Source organism: Bidens hawaiensis, unplaced genomic scaffold (genome assembly GCF_021521415.1).
Source record: "Bidens hawaiensis isolate Kalapana, Puna unplaced genomic scaffold, B.hawaiensis_p1.1 tig00013428_1, whole genome shotgun sequence".
Lineage (NCBI taxonomy): Eukaryota > Viridiplantae > Streptophyta > Magnoliopsida > Asterales > Asteraceae > Bidens > Bidens hawaiensis.
The window spans coordinates 193579-209281 of record NW_027492139.1 but is presented as its reverse complement, the minus strand read 5'-3'; the positions used below and the strand labels follow the sequence as shown (position 1 = coordinate 209281).

General features: G+C 33.4%; 1 protein-coding gene and 2 pseudogenes across 1 annotated transcript in view; 1 reads left to right on the top strand and 2 right to left on the bottom strand.

Annotated features, from left to right (window-relative positions):
* LOC143544131 (sister chromatid cohesion 1 protein 4-like) overlaps nucleotides 1–15703 on the bottom strand; it is a 240928-nt gene that overhangs the window by 129529 nt on the left and 95696 nt on the right. The window lies entirely within an intron of this gene.
* On the bottom strand, nucleotides 295–1343 carry LOC143544108 (ethylene-response factor C3 pseudogene; annotated as a pseudogene).
* On the top strand, nucleotides 2295–4696 carry LOC143544107 (protein FAR1-RELATED SEQUENCE 5-like; annotated as a pseudogene).

Sequence of the window (15703 nt, the reverse complement as noted above, 5' to 3'; positions counted from 1 at the left end):
AAAAAAAAACTTGCTTAATATTCGAAATTGTTTCAAACGGTGCTTTTAAAAACACATAAAAATAAAACTTATCTTTTTTCCGCCGTACATGTATCTGTGACGGCTATGTGATTGGCTGTTGGCGATGTTGGGGACATCATATATAAAAAAATGATATAAAACTTTGGTCTTTTCTCATTTACTAATTTTCCTTATCCAGGTCCAATAACAAACATGTCATGTGAGAGAACATCCCACCACATAAAATACTGACTAAATCAACTACTTAACTTTACAAACAAACATACGAAAAGTTAAAAAACAATATCCATGACAACCAATAAGATCTCTCACATACACACTGAGCTTAATTATAGTATCTACTGTACTCATAATCTTCTTGCTGATTCTCACCATAACCAGAAGTACTCTCAGACAAACTCAAAATCTCTTCCAAGTAATCGGCAACCAAGTCTTCAAACACCACCACATCCACATTATTATTATTATTATTAATATTATTATCTTCATCCAACTTCATTTCCTTCCTTTTCTTTTCTCTAATGGCGGCTTTTCTTTTCATGGAATAACTCCGCTTCAACGCTAAAACAGGCGAGACACCTTCCTCAAACCCGTAATCCATTGCTCGAAGCGACTCGCACACGGTTTCCACTGGAAAGTTAAGAACAGCCAGTGAACCCCTCGCGGCATACGCGGCTTGATCATATGCTAAAGCAGCTTCTTCTGGTGTATCAAATGTACCCAACCATACCCTAGCACCATTTCGTGTCGAGTCCCTTATTTCGGCCGCGTACTTTCCCCAATTCCGCGCACGAACCCCTCGGTAACCCGTCTTTCGGCTACACCAGATGTGGTCATATGGTCAGGGTAAGATGAGTCAGGAAGCATTCCATAGAGAAGCATCTCTTGGGAATTATTCTCATTGAAGGGAAGGTATTGGTTATAATTTGAAGTGTTGTAATATATTGAAGAATCCATTAATTAAAACAGTGGCTAGTGTTAATGTTAAGAGTAAGATGCAAATATTATTATTAAGGTGGTATTGGGTTGAAGTTGTAAAAGAGAGTTGGTTGGTTATATATATGTTTGAAAAAAATAGTCAAGAATGTTGAAAATGGAAGTTAGTGGAATTTTCAAAGGAGAATTAAGAATTAAGATGCACGTGTGGGTCAAAAAAGCAGATTTGGTGGCTATGGTCAGTGGTCAGACACTTACTCCTGGTTGAAACATTAGCTTAATTTGATGGTTTCACCCTCTTGTAATTCTTATTTAATAATAATAATTTTCTTTTCCTATAAGTTAATTTGTTGGCACTACTTCGCATAAGCTTGAACATGAGTGATGACCCTAACTTACATAATTTACGAAAACTAGAGTTTCACTTGTTTTGAAGTTGAATTCTCAAAGCTTGAGCTCACATTGCAAATATTATGTCTTGTTTATTGTCACTTAATAATTACTTTATATGCATTTATGATTGATTTTTTTTTGTAACGACCAACTAAGTAACGTCGGATACTCTGTACACGGTCCCCATTGGCTAAAGGTAGCCCGAGCCGGCTACGAGTCTGGACGGACGGAGCCCCTAGCGGTCAACCTATAATTAAGGGATTCTCCGGATAAAACCCGACCCCAAACAGCACGACAGCGAGGAGCCGATAAAACCGGGTGAGATCAGAACTCGAACCCTAGCAAGCTAGGGTCATCCCTCATATCTTTCACATAAATTGGTTATAGTGAGGTTTGAACCTCGTACCTCTCACTAGTAAATTTAGATAATATAATTATGAATTTAGCATAAAACACCCTATATTACATATACATATGGAGAAAGTGAATACGGTGCTGTCCACTGCCTAACCTTACACGAAAAACACATCAAAACTACGTAGTTTTGATGTTAAAAAACCCTAAAACTAAAAGAGATAGAAACACGTACATGCAATCACATCTCTCTCAGCTGCTTCATTGCAAACCCAACAACAACCCTAGGTCATTCCAGTATGTGGTGATCGGAAAATAACAAGACGAAGATGGATGCAGCAGGGCGTGCAGCAATTAATCATTCAGATTTGACGGCATTTCTATTTCATATAGCTCTTGAATGATTCTTAAATTTTAGGTTTTCAAATAATTGACCAGGTTCTTGATTATGGCGTGCAACAATTAATCATTCAGTTCTTAAATCAATAAGTAAGATCAACATAGTAGTTAATCAATCTTAATAAGTTCTTGACCTACTATTCAGTAATAAAGACTAAAGACTAATATGATCCGATGATTTTTTATGAGATATGTATTCATTAATGTTTTGATTATTAGCATTATGTTTTTTGAAATCCCGCTTTTGTTGATACAGGACGTCCACGCCTTAATGGATTTAGAATTTCAATCAGAGAAGGAAGATCACGAAACAAATTTGATTGAACATATTGATGCAAATGGGTATTTGGCCATAAATAGCGGTTCCGATGTTGAAGTAGAGCAAACAAAAGACGTGTACCTGGATTTTGGAGTTGAAAAAGAAATAACAACTGAAGTAATCGGACAGGTTTTTGATACTCCTGATGACGCATATACTTTCTATAATAGATATGCGTTTTTACATGGATTTGGAATAAGCAAATGTTCGCCTTTTAAGAATAGGACAACAAATGTGGCTTATCGATTGAAATATGTATGCAACAAAGAGGGTTTTAAAGATTTGAAGCGTGGTAATTCTGGGGGAGATGCTGTGAAACGTCATAGAGATTTAAGGACGGGATGTGAAGCGTATCTTAGGATTTCAATTGGTAATGATGGTAATGGTTAGTGGATGATTTAATGATGCACACAACCATGAGCTAACTGCAACTCCAACCAAAGTAATGAAGCACAGGTCTCATGGAAAGTTTCACCGCTCAATGGCTTGCAAATCTCTAATGTTGAAACTTGGTCAATCCGGGTTGAGACCTTGTCAAATCAAGAAGGTCGTAAATACCATGAAAAATCCAGGTGAAAATGATGTCACGTCAAAACAATGTGCCGATATCTTGAATGAACAACGGAAACAATACAGAGGTAAGGAGTTTTACAGCATTATTAAACATTTCGAAGACAAATTGTTAGAAGACCCCAACCTTTATTTTGTTGTGGACTTATGTGATGATGGGTCTCCTAGAAATATTTTTTGGGAAGATGGGAGATCAAGAGACTCGTATATAAAATTTGCGGACGTTATTGTGTTTGATGTCACATACATGACCAACAAATTTAAAATGCCATTTGCTCAGTTTGTCGGGGTGAATCATCACCGCCAATCCATACTTTTTGCCGGTGCACTGTTGGAGAATGAGAAACAAGATACCTTTGAATGGTTATTTCAAACATTTTTAAAGTGCATGTTTGATAAGCACCCATTGGCAATAATTACTGATCAAGACAAAGCTATTGGAAATGCAATCAAAACAATTTTTCCTAAAACACGACATCGGTTTTGCTCATGGAATATAAAGAAACATCAAATCGAACATCTTGGATCACTTACAGCTCGTTATAGTGACATTGAAGATCCATACAAGCGGTGGGTAAAGAGTAATACAATTGAAGAATTTGAAACCAATTGAAAAATTTTATGTGGTAAATACCAATTTGACAATGGTAGTTGGATAACAGAGATGTATAAGCAACGCAGATATTGGGCTAAAGCCTTCTTGAAAGATTGTTTTTTTGCTTACATGACATCAAGTGGAAGAAGTGAGAGCATACATTCGTTTTTTGATGGATTTGTGAATTCAAATACGATGTTAAATGAATTTGTAATCCAGTATGATAAAGCTGTTGCGTGTCGAAGGGGTTCTGAAGATGATGAAGACTTCAGGACCATCGGACTCCAAGCCAAATCTTTCTTCTGTAAATATGATAGAGAAAAAAGCAGGTCAACGTTACACTAGAAAGTTCTTTGATGTATTCAAGAAAGAATGGACCGGAGCTACTCTTAATTTAATCCATGTTACGATAAGCAAAAATTTAGAAGAGATCAAATATAAGGTTGGACAACTCAATATTGACAAACTACACTGGAGAATTGTTAACTTTCGGATCTCAGATAAGATAGATGTAACATGTTCATGTGCAAAGTTCGAAACATATGGGATATTATGCAAGCATATATTATATGTGTTGAAGAAGAGAAATGTTGAAACCCTTCCTGATCATTATATTTTACCCAGGTGGACACTTGATGTTAGGTATAAGTCTGATAATCACAAAATTGGGCTTGAAGACATACATAGTGAAAATGAAGTCAGTGCGTTAACTCTATGGTGTGTTCAATCAAACTTTAGAAAAGCAATCGAATATGCAAGAGATTCCCCATCTGAGATAAAGAAACTATATTCCATCTTGATGAACTTTTTAGAAGAACAAAGTGTTCGAACAAATTCTGAACAACTGGAAACTACTATACAAAACTCTAACGTAGGAAGTTCGCAAGTAAACTTGATGCCTCAAATTTCTATTTGTGATCCACAAGTAAAAACAAATACTAAGGGTCGTCCTAAAAGTGAAACTAGAATCAAGTCTTCCTTGGAAGCACCAAAAAAGAGAGCTTGTTCATACTGCAAGCAACCGGGTCATTACATCAGCGGATGCCCGAAAAAAAAGGTCAGTTTGTACTTATTAATAACTAGTGTTTGTTAGTAAGGTACTTACATTAATTTTTCGTAGGAAGACGAGTCTTTATTTGAAAGAGAAGGATGATTTTTGAATCGAATTGGAGGCTTAGCAGTTTTGTTGGTACTACTTATTTGAGACTATGTACGAAATAAACTTGTTTCTACAGTTTTTATTTATTTTCAGTAGTTATTATATTTTAATGATAGTATGTTTTTGTTTAACTCTTTGAAAGTGAAAATGTTGCAATGGTTTTTTTTGTTGAAATCACAGGCTCATTTCAAGGACACTCAAAGTATAGTGATATAAAGCTAAATGGGCCAAAAAATATAGCAATATAAACTTAAACGGTAAAAACGTAGCAATATAAACCGAAGCCGATCAAAAGATAGTAATATAAAGCTAAACGGGCCAAAATATAGCAATATAAAATTAAACGGTAAAAACGTAGCAATATAAACTGAAGCGGGTCAAAATATAGTAATATAAAGCTAAACGAGCCAAAATATATCAATATAAACTTAAACGATAAAAACGTAGCAATATAAACTGAAGCCGGTCAAAATATAGTAATATAAAGTTAAACGGGTCAAAATATAGTAATATAAAGCTAAACGGGCCAAAATATATCAATATAAACTTAAACGGTAAAAACTTAGCAATATAAACTAACGCCGGTCAAAATATAGTAATATAAAGCTAAACGGGCCAAAATATATCAATATAAACTTAAACGGTAAAAACGTAGCAATATAAACTAACGCCGGTCAAAATATAGTAATATAAAGCTAAACGGGCAAAAATATAGCAATGTAAACTTAAGCGGTAAAAACGTAGCAACTTACGAAATAAAAGCTTATAGTATACTCGTTTCTATATTGATAACATAAATGCCCATCTATGTCTCTTTTAAGGATTCAAGACGGCTGATTTGGAAAAGCAATGGTACAATAGCAGGCCAAAAATCGGTTCGTCAGGAACTAAGTTTTAATACATAACAGATTACAGCTATTTATTACATCCACTTTGTGCATATCATACTTGAACTAACATATAAAGTTGATGAAATGTGAAACATCATGCCTTAGTAGAAGAAAAATAATAAACAAAATGAATGGTGGATGTCGCATTGCTGCACATTTGTGCAAATGCATGCACCAAACTTTGCAAATTACGACCATATGTTAAACTAGTACACAGTGTCAATACCGATGTAAAACTCCCACAATTTCACTAATGTGCAGTGTTGTCAAGGGGAAAGTGAATATGGTGTTGTCCACCGCCTAAACTTACACGAAAAACACATAGAACCTACTTAGTTTTGATGTTAACTTAACTAGTTCACATCTAACAAATCCTAAAATACATCGTCGTTTCCGGTGGCAAACTGAAGACGCAGATTGATGACTGGATCAACCCTAAACGTCTGATGCTTCACCCCTATCTATAATGATTCTCGATATTAGCCCTACCCTGCATATCTTGGAATCTCGGATCAACCCTATCGGAAGGGCTTGGGAATTTCAAGCGCTACCTTCCTCTGCAGGTAACCTATACTTATCTATCAACAATAATTGATCATCGCCTATTGAAATTGATCATCTAATTATGTTGTTAAAACACATATTTACAGAGAATTGCTTTCAGTTTGATTATAGTATTCTAATTGGTCTATAAACCTCAATTCCTTTAGAGTCAGCAATGATGATTTCAAGAAAGCAAAGAGGAAAGAACACAAGATTGATATTGCAGATAAGAGAAATACCATTAAAGATACCAATGCACAAATTTCAACAGAGTTTGCTCACTTAAATCTTGTTGATGCTAAACGTACAAGCAAAGCTTTGGTTTGGGGTTCTCATGTTTTAAGCCTTGATGATGTCATTTCAGTAAGTTTACCAAAAAAAACGTTTTTTTCATGCCCTGGGTTTTATTTGTATTTACGAACTAATCAATCAGTTCTAGAGTTGGGGACTTGGGGTGTTCATCGGTTTGATTTTCGATTCATCTGGTTTTGGATTTTATTTGGTTGTAACCGAAAACCTAACCGAATAATCAATTTGCATAACCGAAAACCGAACTGGCCACATTTGGATGCTCAAGAGTCTATAGAATTGAAAACTTTTTTGGAGAAAAGTGACTTAGACAAATTAATTCTAAATCTTTACTCTTCAAAACATGAAGAAATCAATTCTAAATCTACACCTGAAAAGGCTAACATATTGCCAAATCTTCACAATTGAATGTAGGGGTGAGCATTAACCGACGGAAGAAGCTAACATATTACCAAACCCAAAAAACTGAACCGAAGCATTAACCGACGGTTTTTTTGTTTTATTGAAAAACCGAACCGAGCCGACATATTAACCGAACCGAACCGATGTATAACTGAACCTAATATGCATTTTCATAATACAAATTTTAATTTATAAATGTATAATCGAACCGATGTCACCTTCTTTCATATTATAATACAAATTTTAATTTTTTCATTATTTTGACCCGTTTAGCTTTATATTACTATATTTTGACCGGCTTCAGTTTATATTGCTACATTTTTATCGTTTAAGTTTATATTGATATATTTTGGCCCGTTTAGCTTTATGTTACTATATTTTGACCCACTTCAGTTTATATTGCTACGTTTTTACCGTTTAATTTTATATTGCTATATTTTGACCCGTTTAGCTTTATATTACTATCTTTTGACTGGCTTCAGTTTATATTGCTACGTTTTTACCGTTTAAGTTTATATTGCTATATTTTGGCCCGTTTAGATTTATATTACTATATTTTGACCCGCTTCTGTTTATATTGCTACGTTTTTACCGTTTAATTTTATATTGCTATATTTTGGCCCGTTTAGCTTTATATTACTATCTTTTGACCGGCTTCAGTTTATATTGCTACGTTTTTACCGTTTAAGTTTATATTGCTATATTTTTTGGCCCATTTAGCTTTATATCACTATACTTTGAGTGTCCTTGAAATGAGCCTGTGATTTCAACAAAAAAACCATTACAACATTTTCACTTTCAAAGAGTTAAACAAAAACATACCATCATTAAAATATAATAACTACTGAAAATAAATAAAAACTGTAGAAACAAGTTTATTTCGTACATAGTCTCAAATAAGTAGTACCAAAGCAAATCTGCAAAACTGCTAAGCCTCCAATTCGATTCAAAAATCATCCTTCTCTTTCAAATAAAGACTCGTCTTCCTACGAAAAATTAATGTAAGTACCTTACTAACAAACACTAGTTATTAATAAGTACAAACTGACCTTTTTTTTCGGGCATCCGCTGATGTAATGACCCGGTTGCTTGCAGTATGAACAAGCTCTCTTTTTTGGTGCTTCCAAGGAAGACTTGATTCTAGTTTCACTTTTAGGACGACCCTTAATATTTGTTTTTACTTGTGGATCACAAATAGAAATTTGAGGCATCAAGTTTACTTGCGAACTTCCTACGTTAGAGTTTTGTATAGTAGTTTCCAGTTGTTCAGAATTTGTTCGAACACTTTGTTCTTCTAAAAAGTTCATCAAGATGGAATTTAGTTTCTTTATCTCAGATGGGGAATCTCTTGCATATTCGATTGCTTTTCTAAAGTTTGATTGAACACACCATAGAGTTAACGCACTGACTTCATTTTCACTATGTATGTCTTCAAGCCCAATTTTGTGATTATCAGACTTATACCTAACATCAAGTTTCCACCTGGGTAAAATATAATGATCAGGAAGGGTTTCAACATTTCTCTTCTTCAACACATATAATATATGCTTGCATAATATCCCATATGTTTCGAACTTTGCACATGAACATGTTACATCTATCTTATCTGAGATCCGAAAGTTAACAATTCTCCAGTGTAGTTTGTCAATATCGAGTTGTCCAACCTTATATTTGATCTCTTCTAAATTTTTGCTTATCGTAACATGGATTAAATTAAGAGTAGCTCCGGTCCATTCTTTCTTGAATACATCAAAGAACTTTCTAGTGTAACGTTGACCTGCTTTTTTCTCTATCATATTTACAGAAGAAAGATTTGGCTTGGAGTCCGATGGTCCTGAAGTCTTCATCATCTTCAGAACCCCTTCGACACGCAACAGCTTTATCATACTGGATTACAAATTCATTTAACATCGTATTTGAATTCACAAATCCATCAAAAAACGAATGTATGCTCTCACTTCTTCCACTTGATGTCATGTCAGCAAAAAACAATCTTTCAAGAAGGCTTTAGCCCAATATCTGCGTTGCTTATACATCTCTGTTATCCAACTACCATTGTCAAATTGGTATTTACCACATAAAATTTTTCAATTGGTTTCAAATTCTTCAATTGTATTACTCTTTACCCACCGCTTGTATGGATCTTCAATGTCACTATAACGAGCTGTAAGTGATCCAAGATGTTCGATTTGATGTTTCTTTATAACGAGCTGTAAGTGATCCAAGATGTTTCTTTTATCTAAATGTATACATAGATATACTGACCAACGCATAATCTATTTCATAAAATCATCCAACCTATATAATGCAGTATTCGAATCCTTACTATTTGATAAGAAATACTCTTTACCATCCGAAATCCGAATGCCTCTTTAAGGACAATTATAAAAGCTATATACGACATAAGTTCTAAGCAAATTTTGTAGTTAATAAAACAAGGTTTGGTTGTGAAGTTGTGCTGAGCATTGGATACCAACATCACAAATTCACAATAGATATACGTCATTTGTAAAAATTTGTCTTTATGTTAATTGCATTATTATAATGGTTAGGTAAAAGAGAATGTAGAGAAGATAATATGATAGTGATATACGTGTCTCAAAGTATTTTGGATAGAGGTAAGGCTGTCTACATCTTACCCTCCTCAGACCCTACCATAGCATTGCTATTGGTGGGATATACTGAGTACGATGATGTACTAGTCTTGGATCGAGAAAGATGATTTAACCCTATTATTTTAAGAAAGTACCTTTGATATATTTAAATGCTTATAAATTGGATGTGGCTCAGAGCACTTATTTTACTAGTGAGAGTTAGTGGGTTCAAACCTCACTATCACCAATTTATATGGGAGATATGAGGGATGACCCTGGCTTGCCAGGGTTCGAGTCCTGATCTCACCCGGTTTTATCGGCTCCTCGCTGTCGTGCCATTTGACGGGGTGGGGGTCGGGTTTTATCCGGTGAATCCCTCAATAGGTGGACCGCTAGGGGCTTCATCCGCCCGGACTAGTGGCCGGCTCGGGCTACCTTTAGCCAATGAGGGCCGCGTACGTAGTACCCGGCGTTACTTAATTGGTCGTTCAAAAATATATATATATATATATATATATATATATATATTTAAATGTTTGTCAAAGAAAATGAGACCATGTTCATTTCATTGTTTTTTTTTAAATGGTGATTTTTTTAGTCAATCGCACTCTTCAATTTGAGAGTCATTATGTTTCACTCTGGCAGATTGTGTTGCCTTAATTGAGCTCACGCTGACTTCATAGTTTGGCTTGGGTGTTCCATTGAAAAACCATGTCGTCGGCTGCCACTTGACTGTTGTTCTGCCGCCACAAGAGCAATACTCTCTAACGTAACACACGGTGGAACGAAAACCGGGTGAGCTTAGGATTTGAACTGACAACCTCACAAAGCTTAGCTCAAATACTTCATTGCCAAACAATAATTTCCGTTTCATTGTAAATTAGTTACTCCTTTTTTGCGGTTTGGTAATAAGAATATGTAAAGCCAATTTACCTTGGGTGCTCTGGTTGCAAAACTCATTCAAAACATTATAATCGGTCTTTTTCTTTCGTTTTAGTTTCTTGTTAATTATAAGTGTTATAATAATTATGTTGATAAGTAAAACATTTTGCTCAAACGTTCAAATGAGAATGATGCATATTTAAAATTTTCTTTTTTAAAAATAAATCATACGGAGTATAAATTAATGTAGAGCTTTGTTTCCTCTGCCCTTAGCCCCTTAATCAAACAATAATGCATCATTTATTAAATAATTGATCTTTTAATCTGGTGGTCAATTTATTCTTAGTATTTCTTTATCAAAGTTTCATCACTATAAAAGGGCTCCATATGGCCCCCCAACTTGCAAATTACATCTCATAATCAAACCAAACTTTGATGTGTCCCTTTCAAATTACATCCATAGGGCTCCATGTGTCCCTTTCAAACGTGGACCGTGGTGCATGAACCTGCTATATATGCTCACAAGATTCTGACTTCAAACTTCATTTATATATTTGTTGTATACAATAATGAAAACAAGCTTAATTAGTGTACTATATTGTTGATAAACTATAATTTATATATAAGTATAATAAACATAATTATAAAGAAATTCTAATGAATCATATCATCTTTGCTATAATACAGATATTTACAATAACACCTAACCTAAATATTATCCTTTAACATGCTTTTTTTCCCCAAATTTAACAAGACCACAAGTTATTAAATAAAAATTGTGTCCTTGATATGTTTATTGGTTGTTAACCATGAGCGATGATTTTGAGGCACCAAAGAGAGTAGCGTTGCATCCAATATATTAACACTGGTGACGAAGCTTGAACGAAAACGCAAAGTGGGGTTGGAGGTCCAGTTCGGGCCATAAGGAGGCTTCGCATTTAACATGACTCAATGACGAAATTAATGAATAGTTAGTTACCAATAGATGAAATTTATAAGTGAAAGCTAGTGCTAAATTTTATATAATTCAGAAGTTAATTTCAGTATTTTGAATTTAATTATTTTGGTTGGTTATATTTGTATATGTTTATTCTAATTCTAAACCTTTGTAGGGAGCATTTGGTAGATTCTGTTGTCAAGGGGCTAAAGAAAAAAAAACTATATTTATGGGGATTTGATATCTTGGTCTCTATTTCCATTTGTGATAGGCTCGAGTTTGGTGAGCATTTTACGGGTTACACCCGTCAAACGTGCGAAGTAATCCTTCTCCACTTCTGTGGCTAAAGTTTATGTTGATTAACTTCATGTGGCATATATAATATTATATTTTCAAGTTCAATGTCCACTATTCATGTGACATATATACTTGTTCAAGTACAATTTGCCATATTAATGTGTTATTCTTCATAATAGCTTTGTGGTTTAAACATTTTTGTGAAACATAGTACTTTGTAACGTCATGCACTCATGCAGCCACGTGGGTGAATTGTTTGTAGCCTCCTATTATATTTGGATAAATTGTGCACGTTTACATCATAGGTTTGAGATTTTTTAATTTTCTATTTGCAAATTGCATAAGTTCATATAGTCACTGTGATATTAGAACACTTCTTTCCTAAAGCATAACATGCATCACATGTTGTGTTGGAAATCACATTTTTTTACTCATGCGGGAAGTCAAGAAACGGGCCATGAAGTCATGTAAACTGTTTTCATGGGTAACCCGTTTCAGAACCCGTTTAAAACTCAAACCGGCCCATATGTAAATGGTTCTATGTATAATTTTCTTGCAACATAATGGTTTGATGTACGAGAAATTTATCATTCTCTTGTCCTTCCTTTAAGTTTTTAAGCAGTACCGATTGTACCGTCTTGTTTGGACCATAAATGTTTTTACTAGCCTGTTTGTGGCTGTTTTCATTCGATTGTATTGTGATTGTTCTTGAAATTCCTTATTCAATATAATCAAATCACTTATTTGTGACAGAAAGAGGGGAGATCGAACGTGCTACAAGTGCATGCCTTGTGCATGGTCAAAAGACGTAAAATAATAAATATTATAATATCAGAGTTAAGCATAAATTAACCATTTCCGTAGGTTGAAATATACCATGCCAAAACTAGATTTTTAAATTTTTAATAATTTCTAACTCCAATAAGATAATGGTTTTGGATTTTGTGAGGTGTCAAGAATAGAAAATTTTGTCATAACATTAACATATAATCTCTTTCAAGTCGGCATGTGACTATACTAAAGGAGTGACATGGTGAGGGGACCGAAACAAACTAATATATGTATTTACGTTTCCAACTTGGAAACCTGCCACCACTTAATCAAATATGTACAAACTAAATTTTAAGGCATGCCATGCACTAAACTTAAAAATTTCACACTATCTGGCATAGGACTCAAATTTAATTAAATACTCAAACGTTGCACACTTGCACTGTCTTGGTGAACACATGATCGGTGATCGAACAAGAAAGGAAAATAGAATAATTAGTTAATAACTAGATCCACTATGGTAGTTGTAAGTTGTAACAGTAGAACATATTTGTTAATGTTTATTAATCCTGTATGATCGAATGGTTCTTAATTGGCTTCCTTTGGTTTGTAAGTTGTATGGAACTGTGGATTATATTTTCCTAATAAAATTTTGAATCTGATCAAATATTGTTTGTCATCCTATAAAACGATTGGTATTATTATTATTATTATTATTATTATTATTATTATTATTATTATTATTATTATTATTATAGCAAAAGGAATTTCTTGTAAGTTTAATTTAGATGATCATTGTACATCTTATTAAATAGAAACATATATAGTAACTTGACTCTATATGAGTTATTATACTCGAGCAAAATACACGGAATATTTAGCATGGATAGAGTTGTAACTATAACTTTATCTTAATTAGATAAATATGAGGAACAATTTCATATATACTCATGTAAATATCAAAAATATCATTATATATTCAACTACTAACAAAAAAGTATCATATGTATCTAACTTTAACTCCTTTAAAATGATATGTATGATATTGTTTACGTATTATATATAATATTTTTACTAATGTTCGTAAATGTATATATGAAATTGTTTATATACAAAAATATGATTTTATAAGAAAATATTTGGTAAATTTTATCCATATGATTTGAACTGGTGACGACTTTGAAAGCTTCTGGAAGCTCGATTCATTGCGTCATAATTGTCTGCAAGACCAATGGTTGGTCGCTAATTAATATAGACGACAATCTTGTCTCTCTTTTATATTCATAATATAATATTTTATGTTTCTTTTCAACTATCGTTTTACCCCGTGGTCACTAATAATTAATTAATATAGAATACAATTTTGTATCTCCTTTGTATTCATATAATATTTTGTGTTTGGGTTTTCTTAAAACAATTCTTTATAAAGGAACACTACTTACGCAATATACAAATATATTATGTACCGACGACATCTCTTAAGGGTTGTATGACCATGTATTCCGCGACTCCCATGACATAAAGAAAATGGTCAATCGAAGTTGTATAACGTGTTAGACCGGTGCATCATATTGGTCATAATGTTTTGAAGGGGTCGTGTGAGTTGGTGTTCTTGAACTTTATAGATCATATGATGTGGTACACGGACACAAAAGTGATTAACTTTACCATTGACAAAGTTACATGGATTGTATAACAATTTCCATTTTGTCATAATATATGACTCGTATGATGACATCACACATAATATGCTTACATGGGTGGAGCTAAACCATGAATGTTGGGTTCGGTTTTCATCAATTATTTTTTTATGTTTTCTTTAGATCTATAAGACAATATTGTAGAAACGGATCCAATCTTTTTTTTTGGCATGATTGAACCCACTCATATTGCATAAAAAAAAAATTGAACCCATTTTCTATGAAACTTTAATTAGTAAATATTTTTTATAGAATCTTTAACTAAAATACTATATATTAAATTAATAAATTATAAAAAACAAGTTTGTAGCTCAATGAATAATTTGAAAACCGTGTTCACTTTCATTTGTTAAAAGTCCCGACATAACGATTTTGATTCAGTTTTGTATTTTGTCAAAAATCGTGAAAATCGTAATAATTGTTCATAAACATTAAAAATGATCTGGCAAATATAAGCTGTGTAATTTTATAATAATTTAGTTTTGATTTACATTTATGTTTCATCAACTTGGATATTTGTTTTATTTTTAACCTTTATCGGTTATAATTTGACAACTTGTATTGGATTAAATCGTTTTAACGTTAATGACTTTTTAAGTATCTTTTAACAACCATAACTATTCTAGACCCAAATGCCCAATATACTATTACTCCTTATTTTCAAAAAAATGTTAAGCCCAAATTCAATATATCGAGTCAACTTTTTTTTGGCCCAAAAATTTTTTAGTTCGATTGGCAAACCCGAATAAAGCGCATCTAAAACCGAATATAACCCAGAAACCGAAAGCAAACGGTTTTGAAAAAACAAAAAATCCTAACAATTTGTTTTCATTTTGGTTTTAGCCTAAAATCACATACCAAACCAAACGCTACACACCCTTACTTTTCCATGCCAAATTTGATTTTATCTACCTCCAACTCAACATTGCAACTTTTGCTGGTTGCCGGTCAATGACTTGGGGAATTATTTTGAAACTTCTTTGTTTTATAATCTAAATATTTGACAATTTCTTTTTAAGATTATTGTCATTTCACATTCAAGGGCCATGATGCTGCAACTTGAGCACATTAAGTCGTCAATAGCTGGAGATATTTCTAATAATTGGGATAGGTATACTCTCAAATCAAATCACTACCCACATTAATAAACAGTATAATTATATCTATATTTTAAAATATTTCTATCTCATTATGAAATTAATTGCATTTAAACTTTTGTTATTTTATCTTGGTTATTCAAACCAAAAGGGATTAGCGGCACAACTTGAAAACTTGTTGCCTGTTTGTGTTGTTATTTCTATGTAAAAGTTTTTTTTCAAGACATTAGACTTGCAATAATATCATATTGATCCAAGACTTTAAGCGCGATGATAGTCGGTCTGAAGTTTTCTACTATGCCTTATTAGTTCAACGACCGGGCTTGGTGGTTGGTCTCAATGGTCAAAGAAATTGTACTGGTGTGCTGTCTTAACATGCAGAAATTGTATTAGACTGCTAGCTTTACCAACGGTAGGAGAGTTAAAAGACGGTACATGAGCGAAGTAGGATCCTCTTTTTTTGTAGCCCATCGACGATATTCTTTGGTTTTGGTACATAACAATCTGCATAAGCAAAGTCGAATATTTGTTACAA